Source organism: Arachis duranensis, chromosome 10 (assembly GCF_000817695.3).
Source record: "Arachis duranensis cultivar V14167 chromosome 10, aradu.V14167.gnm2.J7QH, whole genome shotgun sequence".
Lineage (NCBI taxonomy): Eukaryota > Viridiplantae > Streptophyta > Magnoliopsida > Fabales > Fabaceae > Arachis > Arachis duranensis.
The window spans coordinates 68,270,172-68,279,566 of NC_029781.3; positions in this window are offsets into that span (position 1 = coordinate 68,270,172).

Here is a 9,395-nt window from a genome sequence, read left to right on the forward strand (position 1 = left end):
ATTCCAATCCCATAGCGCGTACCATCATTGAAGTTCAGATTTTCTGCAACATAGTTGTAACTAAATTCATAGCCAAAAGAGTGAGAATTCATAGTGAAAATAGAAAATAAAAACAAACGTAATAAGAAATAATGATAACAAACTCCTAAAACTAGCAAAAGAAAGTAACCAATAAAAAACAAGCTATTCATAATATTCACATAAAAAAATAACCAATAACAACCACATATTACAAATCCCTGGCAACGGCGCCAAAAACTTGATGGTTGGTAAATGTCAGTCTAGAATTTCTCAATAAAATCGTTGCATTGCAAGTATAGTTCAGAACCGATAATTAACTCCCAATCAGAGTTTGATTTGTTTGTCACAAGTGTAAACCTATAAAAATCGAGAGTTTTAAGTCCCGGCTCATCTCTCAAATGAATTGCAGTGAGGTGTGCGTTTTATCAGTTATGAATATAAGGGGGTTTGCGGATAAATGGGTAAGAAATTAAAATAACAAGAAAGTAGAGCCAACAACTAAAGAAGTATAAATGCTAAAAGACATTCCTAGCTAGGATTGAGAATCAAGGGTGATTACTTAGAGTTAATCCCATTTAGTCATCTCCGCCATCGGGAGAAAGTCAAATAGGCATAGTCAGTCTTAATCCAAAAGTCTTACTCATCAATAGAAACAAAAACAACTAACAACCCTAAATCGCCAATCAATATTGGATATCAACGACTCTTGCGTCACTAACCATGCATGACAATTATAAGAGTAAACCCAATTAGTCAACCTTTAATGGTGAGATAAGTCAATCGGGCTTAATTAATCTCAATCCATAGGTCTAGTCGTTAATGAAAATGAGATTAATTAAATTCTCCAAATTGTCACTCAATTCGAACATTAATGACATTAAGGTCACCTCTATTACCCAATTCCAAACCAAGAATATGAAAATCTACCCTAAACTAAGAGAAGTATTTTCACAAACACTTGGAAGGTATAAAATGAAAGTCTGGTAAAATTGTAATACTAATAAAATCTAAAACTACCAAATGCAAGATAACAATAACAATAACCAATACAAACATCAAAGAACATGAAAACATAAAATTGTATTAAATCAAAATCAAAATCAATAAGAGTTCATAAAATCAAAAGCAACAAAATAAAAGAAATAACAAGTAAAACAACAAGAGCTAAGGTGCTAGAACAATAACAAACCAGGAAAACTAAATCAAAACAAGATTAAAAACCTAAATCTAGTGAGAGAACTAAGTCTAAAATCCTAAATTCTAGAGAGAAGAGAGAGCTTCTCTCTCTCTAGAAATCTAACCTTCAAATGCTAAAAGCTATCCTAATTGCTCCACATTCATCCTTCTTGAATTTGGCTTGAAATAGCTTTAAAAATGAGTTGGATTAGGCTTGGAAATGCTTGAAATCGCGACCCACATGTTCACTTAAGTGAGATCACGTGCTGGCAGTTGTGCGTACGCATGGCTGGGCGAACTTCTAAAACATGCGTACGCACAAGGCATGCGTATGCATGACCATGAATTGCTCCAAAATCTAATTTCTTGATGAATTCTCCACTTTGCATACTTTTTCTTCACTTCTTCAATTCAATCTTTGCCTTCTAAGCCTAAAATCACTCAACAAACACATCAATGCATCGAATGGAATTAAAGTAAATTAAATTAGCAATTTAAGAGCCTAAAAAGCATGTTTTTACTCTTAAGTACAATTTAGGATGAATTCACAAAATCGTGCTAATTCAATGAATAAATATAGGATAAGTTGATAAAATCTACCAAATTCAATTCAGAATAAACCATAAAATTATGGTTTATCAAGTAGCCTTAAGACAAAATATTAAGAAGTCCAAAGAGGCTCTGGACTTCGATGTCTGGATCAAAACCCTAATTATGTGCTTGTGGTGTAACTGTGTCAAGGAGAGACTTAGATAATTAGATTTGAGGGGTGCTTTATCACCTGGTAACTTGGGTCAACTAGTCCGGAATCATCAATTGAAAGTCCATTAAGAACTGCCTTGTGACAAAACACTAAGAATCAAAAGCCCGTGAAGTTCTTTTCCCTATCTCAAATAAGAAGTAAAATGCCTTCAAGTCATACAAATTCAAAGGAATTCTCATAATATAATTCGGATTTCAGTTTTGAAAATTTCCAAATCGTAAGTATGCAAGATTCATCAAGGATAAGAGAACTGAATGTAACCACAAGAATTATAATAAATCCCACTTTTGTTTTCAATATTAAAAGCTTTTCAAATCTTTTTTATTAAGCTAAACTCTGTTTATCTTTCTTTTTTGCTTAAGGATAAGCAAAGTTTTAAGTTTGGTGTTGTGATGACATGTCATCTTAAGCAATTTTTAAAGTTCTTCTGCATTTACTTTCTTAGGTTTTAATCAAATTTATTATGTTTTCTAAAGAAATTTAATAAATAATCAAATATTTGGAGTTGTGATAGTAATTTTGTGTTTTCAAGAGTTTGGCTACAAAATAAGTAAAAATTAAAGCTTTTTCACAAGAAAACACAAAGTACAGCAAAAGCGTGATTTAAGGAACAAAAGTATGCAGCAAGGAGGAGAAATGGAGCCAAGACAACACGCGTCACTCCTGCACACCTAGTGGACAAGCCCTTGTGCTAGGCGGCCCGACGGCCTCACTACATTTCCGACGGCTTCTTCCCACGCCCGGCGGCCTCCCATGTGTTCCTCTTACACACACAGCGGACCTGTACCTACGCCCAATGTATGTGTGTCCTTGGAAGGTGGACTTTTGGGCTTTTGCTCAATTTTCTCTAATACAAGCCCAGTTTAAAGATAATTACAACTCTCAAGAAGCAACAATTAAGGTGCAACTTTAATTATCCACATCATTAGAAGCCTTAATTACATCCAAAATGTTAAAGACTCTAGAAGATTAGTTATTTATTTTTTCTAGAAACATAAGAGATTTGGTTGTTATGATTTGATTTAAATTATTGTTTTGAATTTGAAATTGAAGTCAGTGAGTAGTTGTCTTATCTTTCTTTGTGAAAGATAAGATTAGGATAGTTTGAATTTGAATTCTAGAATTTAGGATATAAATTAGTGAAGCTTGTTCATAGAGGAGGACATTCAGTTCTTCTGCTTAGTTATTTTTCATGGGTAACTAATCCTCTGTCAAAGGGTAGGAGCTCTATTTATGTTTTTTGTGGGTTATTAATCTACGTTTATTTTATTTCGAAGTCTTGCATTGATCTATTTCATGATTGGCTTATTCGTTCTTCATTCAAATTAGTATCATCGGAAGGTATGCTAACCCCTTTTGAATTTTTTTATTATAATTGAAAATTTTAATATTTGAATTAAAGCTTGAAAACTCTTTCACATGACTCTTTGAATTCAGTTAGAAATAGTAGTTCAATTAGTGTGCGACACATGCATGATTTTCAATCACTCTAATTTTGAATAAGTAACATATAATTCGAATTAGAATAACTTTTGAAAATTGTGTTTTCTTCTCAGATTTAATTTGATAGAACTAGCTTGAACGCGACATATAATTCGACCTAAAGACTACTTTTAAATCTTATTTGAATCGAAATTAGTTTTTGTACTTAACCTTTTTAATTAATTAACCGACAACTAATTGATTATTGAGAAATTGAGGAACCAAGAAATTAGAAATCAGTAACTAAAGATATGTCGTGAAAGATCATTGCATACTTCAAGATAAATAAACAAGATTTGATTTCTTTAAGTGCATAAACATCTTCGAAACCATTGACTCTCATCATCATTGTCTTCTCTCAAATCAACATCCAAGTTCTCTATCCGTAAGCATTCAAGCAATCAAGTTCTAAAGTTCTCAGCAAGACTCAATCTTGCCCTCTTCAATCCAGGTTCTTTTAATCTAATTAGGTATTTAATATGATATTTGCTTGCTTAATCCTTTAATCCCCATGGAAACGATATCCACTCATCGTAGTATTACTTGAGCAATCTGGTACACTTGCCAGTATCCGTGAACTTAAATTTTCGCTCATCAAATTTTTGGCGCCATTGCTGGAGATTAATTAAGATTGACAACATACGTCCGATTAAATCCTAACTTAGATCTTGTTTACTTTATTTTCTTTTATTTCACTTTTAGGTCTTTATCTTCTTTTCTTTTCTTCTACGTTCTTTTTCTTTTTCTTTTATCTTCTTTGTTTTTCTTTTCTTTTTAACGTTTTTCTTCGCTTTCTTATTTTTTTTCTTTTTTCATTCCATGTTCTTTTTTCTTTTTTTATCTTTGTCTAATTCTTTTCTAAAATTAAATCATGTTTATTTTCTTTTTTTAAGTATTTTTTTAGTTGGTTTAAATTTCTTTTTCTGTAATTTTTTTTATACCACAAAGTATGTTTGATCTTGTTTTATTAGTATCTTGCATGGAAGAAGGAGGAAATCCCACACCTCCTCTTTGGTACCATCCTGATATAGAGTTAACTCTATTTCAATTAAAAAAGCAAGAGCTAGGAGACAAAAAGAAGAGAAAATGACAGACAATCAAAACAATGCAAGAAAAATTTTTGAAGACTACAACACATCCACCTTTATCAGCCATAAAATTAACATAATAAAATCTGGATTTGAATCCTCTAAAGTTATAATTTCATTTTAGAGAATAAAGTGTGATCTTCTACCCTTGAATAGTTTCTCTTTCATATTTATTTTTGGTCCCACCTATGAAATCAATGGTGAGAGATTACACTTTACTCTCTAAAGTGAAATTCAAACTTTAAAAGATTCAAATCCATAAAATCCACAGTTCAAGTAAATAACTTTAAACTATAGCCTTCACTTTTAGTACAGAAAGATCAATTTTAGAATCCACAAAAAAATCTCCAACAACTAAAATCCACATCCGCCATCAAGGAATTTATGTCGGAACACATAAGCACATCTTTCTCTCAAACACACAACCACTTCTCGATCAGTCGATCTAATTTTCTTCACGCATGGTATGGCCTACGGGAAGCACAAACTGCAGCAGCATTCGCACGCAGTTCGGTCAGACGCATGACAGTTTTGGAGCATCTCGCTGGGTGCGAGAAAGTGTCGACAGTTGGCTGAGTGTGAGAAGCTGCAGGCGGCACATCCACCATCAAACACTTCTATAGTTCTATTCCCTACATACGAGTATAACACCATTTTAATTTCCATTTTAAATTTAAATTATGTCTGCATGGTTCTATAATATTTTTAATTTATTTAAAAAAAGATTAATTTTTTCCTGACAAGCGATGCCAATACAATTCTAAATTTTTTGGTTAAGAAACAATAAATCGACATTGTCAAATCTTATATCTTCAATTTATGCCCGCGATGTTCTTCAAACGCACCTCCATGCTCTGATTTTCTGTCCAGGAGTTGTGCAAGTCTGGAATCAATCACCAGTAACAAGTGTGATTTCCAGAGATCCGACTATGGAACTATGGGAGTGGTGGTGTCAGTTGATGGAAGCGGTGAGAAGAAGAAGAGACTCAAAAGAAAAAATCAGTCAAGTAAGTTACCTTCTATGGCAGATCTCGTTGTCCAGAAACGCTCTTATTTTTTAAAATTGCAGAGTTGAGGTTGGCAAAATTCTATCCCAAGTTCTGACATTTGCGAAAGAATTTGGACGACTTGGGAGGCATAGCAACTGAAACTAAAGAGGAGAGAATAGTTTGTCCTTTTTATTTTAATTCCTACTGCTTTAGCTTGGTATTATTGTTTTTGGGAGTTTCCAAATTTTATTATTGTATATGCTTATTCCTATTTATGTGGGTATTATAATTGAATCATTTAATTGCAATAAAAGTATTATCTTTAGAAAAAAAAATAAGGTAGTGACTAAGCACATAAATATTTCATGTAAGGAAAATATGATGACTTATTAGATGGTTTAATTGTTTAGTATTAGATATGTTTTATTGTAATCGTTATAAAATATTTTCATACAAGTAATTGATTATCAGGTTTAAAAAATTCAAAGCGATAATATATGTACATGAATACATGATGAACGATAATAATAATAATAATCATAATAATAATAATAATAATAATAAAAGAAATTAGTGACACTCAACCGACCAATTCCAATATAAAAGAATTTCTAATATATCAAAACAGTCAATAATGATAAATTTAATAAAAAACAAAAATTCTTGCCGTCCTGTTGATGGACAAAACACCATTTCCGAAGCTGAACGTCATCTGCAGGAATGTCCAAATTTTATTTTAGTTTTCCTAAAGAAAATTCTGTTATATTAGTATGATATAACATCTTTCTTTAGAGACAATATAATATACAAGTAATTTAAATTGTTGACCAACAAAAACAAACAATGAACGGAAACTATTGTAGATTTCGTACAGAGTACTGATGCAACATGGATGGATGCAATTTGGAGGCTTTTCAAACCACTTGATGAGCGCTTGCTACGCCACCGTTAAGGGTTAACCTCAAATATAAAACAGACTAATCAACATTATTAAGACTAAATTAAGCATTCAATTACGAACAAAAGGTATTAATTAAAAACTTTTATACAATTAATTTAACTGTCAAAAATCAAAGAGTAAAGTATTGTTTTTGTCCCAACGTTTGGGATAAATCTCAAAATTGTCCCTAACGTTTCAATTGTCCTATTTACGTCCCTAACGTTTTAAAATTGACTCAATGTTGTCTTGCCATTAGGGATCCGTTAATAAAATTAACGGCGGGATAAAGTTGAGACGATTTTGAAACGTTAGGGACGTAAATAGGACTAAAACGTTAGGGACAAAAACGATACATAGAAATAAATTTTAATTTTATTCTTCAATAATATCAATTTTTTATTATACATAGTATTCAATTATTTTTAATTATATTTACACTTAATCACCTTATTTTCATTCTAAATAAATTAATTTTTTTTATAATTTTATGCTTAAAGTAATATAATTTTTTTATAAATAAATAAATTTTATACTTTCATTCTAAATAAATAATGTAATTTTACTTTCATTACTTAATCACATTACTTATATTTTTTTTATAGTTTTACACTTTTATTCTAATCACATTACATTATTTATTTAGAATAAAAGTGTAAAATTTATTTATTTATAAAAAATACATTACTTTAAGTGTAAAATTAAAAAAATATATTTATTTAGAATGAAAATAAGGTGATTAAGTGTAAATATGATTAAAAATAATTGAATACTATGTACAGTAACAAATTGATATTATTGAAGAATAAAATTAAAATTTATTTCTATATATCGTTTTTGTCCCCAACGTTTTAGTCCTATTTACGTCCTTAACGTTTCAAAATCGTCTCAATTTTGTCTCGCCGTTAATTTTATTAATGGATCCCTAACGGCAGGACAACATTGAGTCAATTTTAAAACGTTAGGAACGTAAATAGGACAATTGAAACGTTAGGGACAATTTTGAAATTTACCCCAAACGTTAAGGACAAAAACAATACTTTACTCAAAATCAAAATATTTATATTTTTTCTTAATTCATATACATAGTTTTAATTTAACAATTTCTTTATATATCTACCATTTTCTTTCTAAAATAATCTCCTTTATCATATCATAATAAATTTTCGTTATTCCAAAAATTTATACTTAATCTTACTCATCAAAAAAATAATATACTTATTATTTTAATCAATTTTAAAATAAAATATATCTTTTATCTTTAACGTTTTTAATATTTTTTTAAAATTATTTCTAATGTTTAATTTAATTAAATTTTATCTTTAATATTTTAATAAATTTTAATTTTATCTTTATTGTCAATTTTTTAAACAGTCAATAATTAATCATATTCTCTTCCAATATTACCCTTAACCAAAATACTAATTTAACCCCAATTTACTCAAGAATTCTAATTCAACCCCAAACCCGTTCAATCTCACCCTCCATCATCTCATCTTTCTCTTCTCTCAGCGTCATAACCTCCCTTCTACCATCATTGGCGGCGCCACAACAACAGCTGGGTTACCACGACAACCATCGGTCTGCATCCTCACCATGTGGCGACATCGGCTGGGTTACCAACGGCGACTCCAACGCAGCCGGCAATTAGCCCTGCCTCGATCTTGCCTGAGAGAGGCATGGTGGTGGCGCTTCCGGAAACAGGGGAGGGGACAGACCACTTCTGTTTGAGGAGGTCATAAAGTAGAGTCCCATACGAGTGGTAGAGTAGAGTGTCTGGCTGAGGACGATGGCGAAGATACCAGAAAAGAGAGCAGTGAGGCCTTCTTGCTGGACGAGTTTGACACCGACGATTACAAGCCCGAGACGAAGAGGTCGGGTGATTTGCGGAACTGGTGAGACGTGGATGGATCAGGATCCAGTTTGGAAGGTGAGTACGGGTCGAAGGGAAGGCACAGAGGTTGGATTTGACTCGCCTTTGAGCTGCATGTGGACCTTGATGAGGTCGAGTAGGTGGGTTGAACAACCTGCAACGTTTGAAGCTATATCTCCTTCTACAAAACCCTTAACTCCCATGATATTGTGGTTGTGCAAAATCGATGAATTAGGGTTAGTGTATATTAGAATGAAAAGAATGGATTAGAGAGTAACTGAGATTATTGGGACCAATTGGAGTTGGAGATATCACTAGAGACCATAAGATGGAAATGGAGGCCACAGGCTATTGAACTTAGTGGCCCCTTGGTTGCTTGGTCCAGAACTCGAAGCTGAGGTAGGAGGGAGTGGGAGTAGCACGACGAGGTTGGTGTCTAGTTGAGTAAACGGTCGGGTGACATCTTTGCAGCGCCGGAGTCCCTGCAGTTGTTGTGGCGCCGCCAATGATGGGAGAGGGGAGGTGATGATGGTGAGAGAAGAGAAGGATGAGATTAAAAGGGTTTGGGGTTATATTAAAATTTTTGAGTGAATTGGAGTTAAAATTTGGATTTTGGTTAAGGATAAAATTGGAAGAAAATAATTGACTAATTATTGATTGTTTAAAAAATTGGTAGTAGGGATAAAATTAAAATTCATTAAAATTTTAAGGATAAAATTAAAATTTATTGAAATGTTAAGAGTAAAATTGAATTAAATTAAATATTAAAATTTATTTTAAAATTTTTTAAAAATATTAAAAACAAAAAATATATTTTATTTTTAATTTTATATATTATTATATTTTACACACTGAACATGAAAAGGGTAAAGTAATCCACTAGTATGACATTTTCAATGTTGAGATGATGGTTTAAGAATCAAGATGACCCATAGCAATAAAAAAGAGAATTATTTTTTTTGTACTCACATTATAAATTATTTTATATAATTGTTTAATTATTTGAATATTTAAATGATAATTGTAGAAAGTAGTAATAATGTACCAATATATAATTAAATGTGTG